This window comes from Tasmannia lanceolata, unplaced genomic scaffold (assembly GCF_043159265.1).
Source record: "Tasmannia lanceolata isolate RefF3 unplaced genomic scaffold, GAP_Taslan_0.1 ptg000020l, whole genome shotgun sequence".
Lineage (NCBI taxonomy): Eukaryota > Viridiplantae > Streptophyta > Magnoliopsida > Canellales > Winteraceae > Tasmannia > Tasmannia lanceolata.
Window position 1 is genome coordinate 29665175 of NW_027518697.1, and position 11986 is coordinate 29677160.

General features: G+C 38.7%; 1 long non-coding RNA gene across 1 annotated transcript; it reads left to right on the plus strand.

Annotated features, from left to right (window-relative positions):
- The first annotated feature begins 8024 nt into the window (after positions 1–8024).
- LOC143854981 (uncharacterized) lies at positions 8025–11986 on the plus strand. Its single transcript, XR_013237647.1, has 2 exons — positions 8025–8598; positions 11508–11986. It is a non-coding gene; the product is annotated as an uncharacterized LOC143854981 (long non-coding RNA).

The following is an 11986-nucleotide window of genomic DNA, read 5'->3' on the forward strand; positions in this document are numbered from 1 at the left end:
CTCCGAGAATTCTCTCGGAGTTCCGAGAAGCCTAATTTCAGCAGATTTTCCAGACTTTTGCTGATTTGATTTTTGGGCCTTTTGGACTTTCAATTCACACAAAGATGGGATTATTATGAGGGTTCCAAAGTCTTGGAACACCACAAGGGCAATCACTCTACCATTATAGGTCTATTTAGGGGTGTGTGATTTACTTCATTTTATGCTTCTCAAAACCTAAATTAGGATTGGATTTATACAATCTAAAAAGACTTAAATAAAATGATCTTCACTTTGCAATGCTTCAAGTCTTCTTGCGTCTTGGATCTTCAATGTCTTTGGCCTTCCGAATGTGGTCCAATGAGAGCTTCTTGGCCTCAATCCAAGCAACCTTGATATCAAACAATCATGTTCTACAACTAAGACATTCAAACACATTAGTGAAATAAAATCACTTGTGTTTTGGAATCATCAAAAGAATATGGGAATGCCATGGTGAGAGCCATTGGGCTTATAATCTTTTTCTTCAACCCAAAGAAGGAGTCAGCTCTGATACCAACTGAAGCAGTCCAAAAATTTAGACGCTCTTCGTGGCACAGCAACGGATGCAAGATTGATAAAATAATGAAAAAGGGGCCCTTCGAACACCGCCGTAGAGAATAATATACTTCGATCACCGTCGAAGGGGATGTGATTTACTTCGATCTTGTCGAAGTCGAGTTTCTCAGAGCGAAACTAGAAAATACTCCTACAGGTGCTAATCCAAGCAACCAAAAGTTCTCAAAAGAACTCAAAAGCCAAAGGCAAATTTCATTCAGTAATCAAAGTCCCATTACATGTCTCATCCAGTTCCTTCTATAGATTAGGAGGAATGCTAAAAATGGAATCTCATACAAGCAAAAAGAAACATCTAAAATTGCCACCTTCATATTAAAGGCAACCTAAATATAAAATGTAAACTCAATCCTAAATGACCTTATTTAGTTATGCATGGAATGGACAAAGTCCTTATTTGGTCGTGCATGAAAATAGAAATAAATTTATCCTAATTGGCATGAAAGAAAATGGAAATAAATCTAGCCTAAATGATATGCAGTATAATAGAAACAAATAAGCCCGTAGGATTTGGGTTGCATTACATCCTTTAACAGTTAATAAGAAAATGTGCAAACTAATAAGGTGAGTGCATTATGGAAGCAAATGAATGCCTATATGAGTTTCCTATGTACTTATAGATAGATATTTTTCATCGAAGACAAGAATTCTCAGTCATATACTAGCCTCGTGTAAAGTTCAATCCAAAATCTTTTCTACGGTTGTTTTACCATTAACTAACTATTCCACAAAAATCCAATGGTTTTTTTTTTACTAGCAACCGAACGAAGCAACCGAAGGAAAATTGTATCTCCATGATAGAACCAGAGAATTTAATAACTTTAATTTACAAAACAAAATGAGCCGACGAAATAGCTCTGTGTATAAAGGCACCATAGCAGCTATGAAGAGACCCCCCAAAATTAGACTCAAATAAATCAATTTTATTGAGACACGATGGCAGCTCTCTAGCTAAGACAATTGAGATGTTTGATGGGTTTGCCATGAACGAAATTCGGATGGGTGTTCTCTTCATGCATCTACATGATTGTGTGGTTGTATATATAGTTTCTTAGGTTTACACGATTTGCAAAGATTTTGGTTTGCCATGAAAGCAACCAAGATGGACAAAGAACGAACAACTAAAAGATTTACATATGCTGTCCAATCTCCTATGATTTCTCATGATTGTGTATCTGATGCAGAACATGCTGCAGCATTGAACAAGTCACTTATTCTCCAACTCCTATTTTTGACATCTTCTACTTATTATACTATTTAGGAGTCAAATCTTGTTTCCTTGGTTTGTCATTTTCTATTTATTCCACTGTTTGGGCATCAAATCTTGTTCCATTGGTTTCATTTTGGTATCCCTTAGAAAGGGTTTTTTATTATCTATCTAACGAGCCCAAGGTCATGCGATTTGAACATGATATGACGAAGTTACGAATAATTTACAGATGTGCTATATATCTATTACGGGAGGTCTATTTTAGGATTATTTCAGTCATGTTTCTAACTTTTAATTTTGTTGCTTTAGATGGAAGATTTAGAAGAATTATTTAGGTCTTTAGTTAGAATTTAGGGTTTCTATTTTTTGGTTTCTGGCTATCCATATAATGTAAGGACATCAGGAAAGCAAAGATAGGTTTGAGTAAAGTTAATTTCAAGAATATTCTTTGTGAAAAGAGCGTGGGCTTTGTCGCATGGGTCAAGGAGATCTTGGTTGCTTCACGTCTATAATGGCGTTTTTCTTCAAAACTGTAGGATGGGTTTTTCAAAACCTAACAAGTTGTTTTAGTCACTTCTTGTGTGATCTCCATCTTGTCATGCATCTCGAAGGTCTTACATCAGTTGGTATTAGAGCATAGGGTATCTCTGCTACATGCATGATGGAATGAAGAATTCATTCCACCAAACGTTGTTCTTCTTGATCTAGGCTTGGAAAACGGGCAACTTCAACAAGTGGAGACTTTCATACACAATTAGCACTACTCGAAGATTGTATGCATGAACAAGATACATATGGATGTGAGAGTGCCTTCGATACCGTTTTCATGGTTAACCGCCATATAAGGGATCACAAAAAGATGAGAAAAGGTAGGAAGAGGGGAAGGTTGATGAAACATTGTTGTTATGGTGTCTTCATTGAGGAACAATTAGATTTAGAAGATTATGGCATAAACTCCAAGTCGAGCTTTCTTCAAGCAAGGGTGAATGATGCCGGATGTGCGGAGTGAAACAAGTCACTTATTGTTCAACTTTTATTTTTTTTCATCTTTTATTAAACATACTTTTTAGGTATCACACCCCGAACCGTACTCATGGCCCAGTGCATGATAGCGCCACATACCAGCAAAGTAATCTCTACAAGTACCCAAAAGCTAACAGAATAATATCAGATCCATTCACATCCTTATCTAATATATCAAGTTTTACATGAATTCAAATTCAGTATCATAACTATCTTACTCTCAACTAAAAATAATCGAAATAAATGTCTCTCTCACTCTACAACTACTCAAAAAAAAAAAACTACTCACTAATCTAAATAAGTTAAAGTCTTAAATCCAAGATGATGTTCAAGCACCCACTCTCTCGACATCTTCGCGAGGATCAAAATTTGAAAATGATATATCCACTGTCTGCCAAGGCAAAATACATAATAACGGATCATTTTAGTTGGGTCAAGCATGCCAAGAAGAGTTCAAACAAAAAAATCATAAATGAGATGTAGCAAGTCAGTAATCCGAGATTTTTCTTAAGTTCTAAATGATCTGATTGTGGACAAAAGACAAGGTGATCATATCTGAATGGGTGGGTGGTCAAAGGTGTGCGTGCCAAAGTTCGCAAATGTCAATGTTTCAAAGAGAGATATGTAAAGGTCTGTGCTACCACAGTTCACATAGCACTTCTAGGTAATTGGCCTAGTCATATAATACCACGTTACATCGTGGTTCTAATGACACAATTTTGCGTTAATAGTCGGAGATGTCGGAACTAGTTCATGTTCTTACTCACATATACCTGTCAATAGGGCCAATGTATGTCCCTCATTGGCGGGATCTAAGTTCTCATATGCATATAAGCCAATGCATTGGGACCCCATTGGTGGGGTTGTTTTAAGTTCTAAATCTAAGCCTCATAGAAGTATTCACAATCATAGGATCCACATGGATATGAAAGGGCGTAACATGTATTTATTAATTTCCCAATCGAAAAATACAAAATTAGAGGTTATTCAAATTCAAAGTTCTAAGCATATCTCAAGGAATAAAATGCAGAAATTCATTGCATCTAAACAAGATCATGCAAGATCAAAGGGTATTCATGATATAAAGGGCCATATGCAAAAATCATAGGAAATAAGGTATGCTAGACCCGAAATCAACGGAGAACAAAGGTTCGCATAGCTCTAAGATGTGATCACATTATACATAGATTGGATCCGAGGGTCAAAAGATTTGGAGAGGCAAAGAACTAAAATAATATGTTATCACATACCTCGAAAATGCAACTCCAATTTCCTTGTTATTCGAACCCAATCAGCTTGCACTTGTAAATCACTCAAATAATCATAAGCGTATCTAAAATCAGTATACGAGGTATCTCAAAGGCATGGAACACTCATTCGTGGCTGATTAGGAAGAATACGACATAAAGTCCGAGGCTTTCCGGGGGGTACCACATAGTAATATACAATTAATATAATCTGGAAGGACCCAAATATTTTTGAAATTATTTAATTGAGAAGTATGCAGCTTAAGATTTCTGAAATGCCCAAGAAATCTGAAATCGAATGAGAAATTAAATATATAAGAATTTTCGAAGTTTCAGATTCTCAGTCGTAGACAGAAAAATTTATTGTCGACCCCCCTCGGACGACCGACCCATGCCTACATGGGTAGTGTTCATGCCCCATTTATCAATATTTATTAATTTATTAATTATTTTATTAATATTTCCTATATGTACCACATACATTATCTTCAAATCGACATATCTTATTTGATTCTTATCAGAATTGTAAGAGGTTGGGCTCGTTGGAAATCTCGCGATGAGAGGTTTCCAAAGACCCCATTACACCCAAAATCTCCCTGGATATCTGTTAGAAAGATGAAAGGAAAAAACTCCCTTTCGTACAAATCTTTGAACCAAGTTAAGATCCTAATGTAGCAAGATTTAAGAAAAAGAGCTTCTTGAAGTTCCTCACACATTCCTCAACGTATTTTCTACCTTGGATGATCCTTTAGGTAAAAAGAAACGAAATCCCTTTCTTCCTAGAAAAAGAATCTCTTTTAATGTAATAAATCATGCCCTATTGAAGAATAAAGAGAACAAAAACAATCCACTTGTTCTTCTTCCCCTTTCTGTCACAATCACTCGTGCATTTAGGTTTTGGAAGGGTCCTTCGTGATCTTGGTCTTCAAACATTTTTTTACAAGGCCACCCAAGAAACCCACGAAGGAGAAACACCAGGGAACGTTTGCCCATGAAAGCTTTCCATTTCTTCCCACTCCTCCAACCAAGGTAACTTTCTAAAATTTCCCACTAAATTACAAATCCTCCTCTTCCCAACGAATTCAATTACAATAACAACTCTCTTCAATCCCATCATAAAATCCCCAAGTAAGAGGGCACCTAAATTATCTTACCAATTTTCCAATTAAATATTCTCCACCCCACATTTTCTCAATCTACCCTTTTTGTGGACGTTTTCATCTTATTAATTTAAGGGATCTTCCCGTTAAGATTTTTTAAAAATCTCTCTCTCTAATTAACAAAATCCACAAGAGAAAACAATTTGAGTTCCTAAAAACTCTCAGCCACACACCGATCCAAAATTTCATGGAAAACCTGATTTAGTCAAAATTTGGGAAAAGCTACATACACACCCATGCGATCACAACACCTTCTAAAAGTTCATTTTGAGAAAGTTCCTAAAACTAACCACTTTCCAAATATCTCTCCCCACCCTAAGTATTAGCAACCATTAATAATTAATATCTCAAAATTAAATTCCCCTACCCAAATTGATAACAGCACCCCTTACAAGTGTTTTTTCTTAAAAAAACTTAACCTCAGCTTGATAATAGAACCCCATACAAGCTTTACAAATATTGTACACTATTTTTTTACTAGGACACTCATTTAAAAATAAACTTCCTAATGGCGGGGACGTGTGTTGCATTAAGCATCGAATCATGTTTCTTTGGATTGACTTTCGTATCATTAGAAAGTTTTTTTTCGATTACTTGTCTATCAAGCCCATGATCGCGTGATTTGGATGTGATTTAATGAAGTTATGAATGATTTACGGATGTGCTCCGTATCTATTATGGGATTTTTATTTTAGGGTTATTTAGCCATGTTTCTAACTTTTATTTTGTTGCTTTAGATGGAAGATTGAGATTAATTGTTTATGTTTTAAGTTAGTGTTTATATAATGTAATGACATGAGGGACAAAAAGATAGATTTGAGTAAAGCTAAACTTTGGAATATTCTTTGCAAAGAGAGCCTTGGCTCTTTCCCGTGGTTCAAGGAACTTCGTTCCTTCATGTGTGAAATACAAGTGTGACAACCCAAGAGGGGGGTGAATTGGTTAATTAAAAATTTTGGCTTAATTAGTTGGAAGATTAAAATCAATTTGCCAATTTTAAGTTGATTTTATCAAACCCTTGTACAAATAACAAGATGAAATTGCAAGGGTGGTCCCGAAATGACAACTATGATGAGTGAAAATTATTAGGTTGCTTAGCAAGTTTTAACCTTTTGAAAACTCAAATCTAATTTAGAAGATTAAGAGATCAACAATAAAATTCAAGCACACGAGCTAAATCTAAAGGTGCAATGCAAATAAAGAGCAAGAGTTTAAGAGAGAGTGCACCCGAGATTTAAAGTGGTTCGGTCCTCAAAACGTGAGGCCTACTCCACTCCACCAGCCAAACACGTTGATGGCTTTACTATGTGATCTTCTTAACTTCAGCGAAGATCAATGCCGTTTACAATTCCGACCGCCTTTAACCTTGGTGGCAATCTTCACCACGAAGAGTGGGCTACGCTTCTCCGAACACTCGCCCAATACACGTTTCTTGAATAAGAAAGAAAGAAAGAAAAATCCCTCACAAGGGTTTACAACTTTGTAGAAGATGTACAAATTGAGCCTAATGATCCAAATCCTAATATTAGATGATGAGAGGCATAAACAAGTATTGATCACTCTTAGGATGTTTAAGTATGTTTTTAGAGTGTTAGGATTCATTATTGGGAAGTTTAGAATGCCCATATATATAGAAAAACCAAATATGACCGTTTGAGGGGCATAGTGGTAATTCTGGCAAAAAACCAAACGGCTATTTTTCTTCCCGTTATAGTGGTCTCGGAGTTCCGAGAAAAAATCTCGGAGTTCCGGGAATACAAAAAGAAAATGGAAAAAATGCTACTGGACCATTTCTCGGAGCTCCGAGGAATGTCTCGGAGTTCCGAGAAGCCTATGTCAAGCATATTTTCATTTCTTGTTTCTTCGGCTTCCAACTCTACACTAAGTTGGGATTGCTATGAGGGTTCCAAGGTGTTGGAACTCCACAAAGACAATCTCTTATACATTTAGGGTGTGTGAGATTAACTTAATTATGCCTCTAAAATCTAATTTAAGATTGGATCTTTTACAATCTAAAATGACTTTGATCTTCAATGCGATTCTTCAAGTCTTCATTCGTCTTGGACTCTGATGACTTTGGCCTTCATGATGTGGTCCAATGAGATCTTCTTGGCTTCAATCCAAGCAATGTTGTCTTAGCACCAATGTGATTTACAACTTTGACAATCAAACACATTAGTGATCATAAATCACTTGTGTATTGGAATCATCAAAATAAGATGGGAATGCCAAGGTGGAAACCATTGGGCTTACAATCTCCCCCTTTTTGATGATGACAAGCACAAGATTTTCCAATAAAAGCATACATATTTTCCTTACACTAGAATTCTCTCCCCCTTTGGCATCAATTAAAAAGATTGGGGTAATAGAGAAACAAAGGGATGAAATATACAATTTAAGCTCCCCCTTTTTCAAGGAAAAAGACAAACAAAGAACTCCCCCTATTTGGAAAACAAATTCAATACAAGAGGGTCTATTTAACCATAAAAAGATATTCAATATTAAGCATAAGCCCCTAATCTAAGCACATATGAAGAGGATCATATGGGGGCTTTGGGAACCCAAGATTTCTTGGTTCCACCACAAACCCTAATCTTAGATGCACATTGGAATTGGTAATGACCATTTATTCCACAATAATGGCATCTAACATGAGGGTTAGATAAGCTAGTCATATCTGTAGACACCCCATTTTGTTTTGTTTTAATCAACAAATAAATTAGTGTGTTAAATCCATGTGAGAACCCCCTCTATCATTGATTTATATGTTTTAGGTCATTAATATCTTGATCTGACTTTACGGATCATCAATCGGGACAAAATAAGCTAGGGTCACTTCATAGCCCGGACCCTGATTCCATTCCGAGACCCGATTTCCGTAAATCGTTAGATCAATGGCAGATCTTGACCTGGGTCTAACCATCCAAAACCACCTAACCTCTCCTCTCATCCTAACCATCCAAACCTCACCTAACCTCACCTAACCTCTCCTCTCATCCTAACCATCCAAACCTCACCTAACCTCACCTAACCTCACCTAACCTTACCTAACCCCACCTAACCTTACCTAACCTCATCCTCTCATCCTAACCATCCAAAACCACCTAACCTCACCTAACCTCCTATCCCATTCTCCTATAAATACCCTCTCATCCCACCATCCAAGAGGAAAAGAAAAAAGAACCCCTCTCTTAGAAAATTCATCCCTCTCCCTCATCTCTTCAAGGGTTCGGCCATCCTTGCCGGATCGGGTGATTTTATACGTTGGGTGATATATATCAAAAGCAGTCATTATCAAGCAAGGAATCATCTTCAAGGAATTAACATCAAAGAAAAATCAAACACAAAGTGGGTTTCCAAAGAGGTAGGCATTTATTTCAATTCTATGTAGGGTCTGTTTTCATGCATATCTTTTACTTTAAAAGAAAAACCATGTTAGGAAGCATGTAGGGTCTGTTTTCCCCCTGGTTAGCCTCTGGTTAGACCCTGGTTGCACCCAGGTTCGCTGCTGGTTGCATCCAGGTTCGATGCTGGTTGCACCCTGGTTCCCTACTGATTCGCACCCTGGTTCCCTGCTGGTTGCACCCTGGTTCCCTACTGGTTCGCACCCTGGTTCCCTACTGGTTCGCACCCTGCTTCCCTGCTGGTTGCACCCTGGTTCCCTACTGGTTCGCACCCTGGTTCGATATTGGTTCGCACCCTGGTTCCCTGCTGGTTCGCACTCTGGTTAGACCCTGGTTGCACCCAGGTTCGCTGCTGGTTGCACCCAGGTTCCCTGCTGGTTGCACCCTGGTTCCCCTGCTGGTTCGCACCCTGGTTCCCTGCTGGTTCGCACCCTGGTTCCCTGCTGGTTCGCACCCTGGTGCACCCTGGTCCGCACCCTGGTTTGTACCCTGCTTCCTCCTAGTTAGACCATGGCTAGTCTCGGGTTTGCTCCTAACTTAGACCCGACTCACTTGACCCTAACCATTAACCCAATCCAACCAAGTCATATCCCAACACAATCCGAGTCGCATGTCTGAATCCATTTGGCCAAATCTCATAAGCCCGCCCACTTTGAATTCCGAAAATTCAAACCCTTGATGATTCCAATATGCTCAATTCTTTGATGCAAATTCCCAATTCCAAAATCCCATTGCTATATCAATGTTTTTGAATCTCAAGTCCAATGCTCAAATACAAACCCGATTCCTGATCCAAATACCAAACCTGTTTTCCAAAATCCAAGCAACCTCCCCAGTGGAACTACGTGTGGCTTGATCCCCATCACGGGGTACGTAGGCAATTTGGCACTCCCAAGTTCAGTCGCACCTTTCTCTATCTTTCCCATTCCCTCACACTATTCATCATCTCGATTCATCTCGTGTCTCTCGGAACCATTGGATTATGGTTTCCGTCGTAAGAACCCTTAGAGCCCAATTTAGGAACAATGGTGACGTGTCGTGTTGTGTCCTAAGTTTTAGGGAGTCCTAGAGTTAGGAGTCCAGCCTCATCACGGACGCTTGCTATGTATAGCAACCGTGCCATAGGTCTAGTTACACTAGTCACCCAATCTTTCCCTAGGACAAGCCTAGTAAACTAGGATGTAAGGCAAACCTGCATTAGTCTAAGGGACCATTTGCATTTAGATGAGAATCATATAGCATCTTAGATGAAATCCTAAGATAATAAAATCTTCAACTTGAATTAAATAACTTCTCCTAAAACTGTTGAAACAGTCAATCCCGTCTAGGTCGGTGTCTTAGTTGAGTTAGGCATATGTAACTTAGCTTAGGTGCACCGAACTACGTCGACTCTGATCCCAGTGAGGCTTGGGTACGTAGGCAGCTTGGATGTCTGATGGCATACCACCCGCGAGTCGGCACCACAACAAATTGTGGTGTTTTGTATATTAATTTTCTTGTAAATACTTAATCAAATCACTTAGGACTTTCCATGAAATTAGAATTCTAGGAGAACTTTCACTTAGATTGAATCCAGACAAATTAATAAATCAAGATACACATTTAGGATTCTCATTGAAATTAGATCATAGGATGCATGTCACTTAGTTCGCACATTAACATAGAGTTGAATGAGCCATTTAAAATAAATTTAAAAGAGTTAGCTTTTGGAATCGAAGACCGATTATCGGGCAAGAATGGTGCATGTGGTGGATAACTCCCCATACCTTCCATTCTCGTAACCAGGTAGCGAGTCTAGATTTCTGGTTAATTACGGGTCCTAGATCCCACATCTAGGTGGCGACTCTGTCAGTCTCTTTCGTGTGGAATTCGAATTGCCTTAGTGATCCCAAGTTCACAGGAAAGATTAATTCAAATCAATAATAAAATGCACACGCCAATCGCGTGGATACGAGAGACCAAGAGAGAGAGAGCGGCGGCTCGCGCCCCACACCCCTCTCGCGGGATCAGGGTACCACAGTCTGGCGACTCTGCTGGGGACCACCTAACTTCATTAAAATTCCAAAAGATAATTCATTTGAATTTAATTTAACTGGCTCATAAAAACTCTATATTTGTTAGATTAGTTTGTCTTGTTTTATTTTCTCATCACATTTTACTTAAACTCAATCTAACAAAACCTGAAGGCATCATAGATTGCGTAAACTTATTGCACACACTTATATCACTTGCATCTAAACCCTTGCATTTCACATGCACACGCATCCTATTTTAGGAACCCGGAGTGTTATCTAGCATGGTTGACTGGGATTTCATCACCTGGTGCCTCTGTGCTAGAGAAGCATTCCACCCTTAGCCTAGTACCTTTATGGTGCGTAAACGGATCTCTTGTTCACGTACTGATACGCCGGACACTGGTACAGTATATCGAACATGGATTCGCGCTAAGGGGACTCTTGGCCTTACCCCTAGATTAACCCACACATGCATGCAGTATACGAACACATGTGCACCACATGTGTGAGCCTAGTTTAGGATATCTTACCCATTTGTGTCTAGATTAGGCCGTAGTCCATCTTCCAATGGCTACGATCGGTCCTAGGTACACAAACAAAGTCATGAGTCGAGATCCTCTCTCCACTCCGCTAGATTAGGATTAGGGTTGATGCCTTCAGGTAACACTGTTAAAATGTGCGAAGACTAAAAACTTTTTCTTTGGGGTTAGGATATAAATCCCATCATTTCCAAAGATCTCATAGGATTAGTCATTCATGATCTATCCGTTGAAAATAGTCCTATGCAATCTCACATTTTGATCATGTGTTTATCATTCGTCTCTTGTGGGATTCGATTGTGTCTTCATTGGCAGAAATTGTGTCTCAATCATTTGATCGTGCAATCTTGATGATCCAATCTTGCCTGTACCCTTGGTCTCTTCCTCCTCTAAGGGCAACCTTTTTCAAGAATATTTCTGCTAAATCCTTCAGAGTTTACTCTCATAATCCTTGAACTAAGGGCATTCCCCTATGCGAATCTGTCATCATTGTCATGTCTTGGTCCTTTAGGATTCATTCTATTGTCCCAACTACTTGTGAGCCAGCTTTCGCCGAGCCTCCGAAGCTAGACAGTTGCAGCAGTTAAAGTTTTAGTCATTTACTATTTTATGTTGAGTCAGTCACCATGGTCAGTACAATTGTTGAGTCCGGTCTTACAATTCAAGGTCAATGCCTAGTCCAGGCAAGTTATCTTTTGATTTTTCTATTTTAGGGTCGTGAATCCTGAGCATGTTCAGAATAGGTTGTCAGATGTAAGAACTTTCTCTTTAAATGAAATTGGAAGTCCCAATAA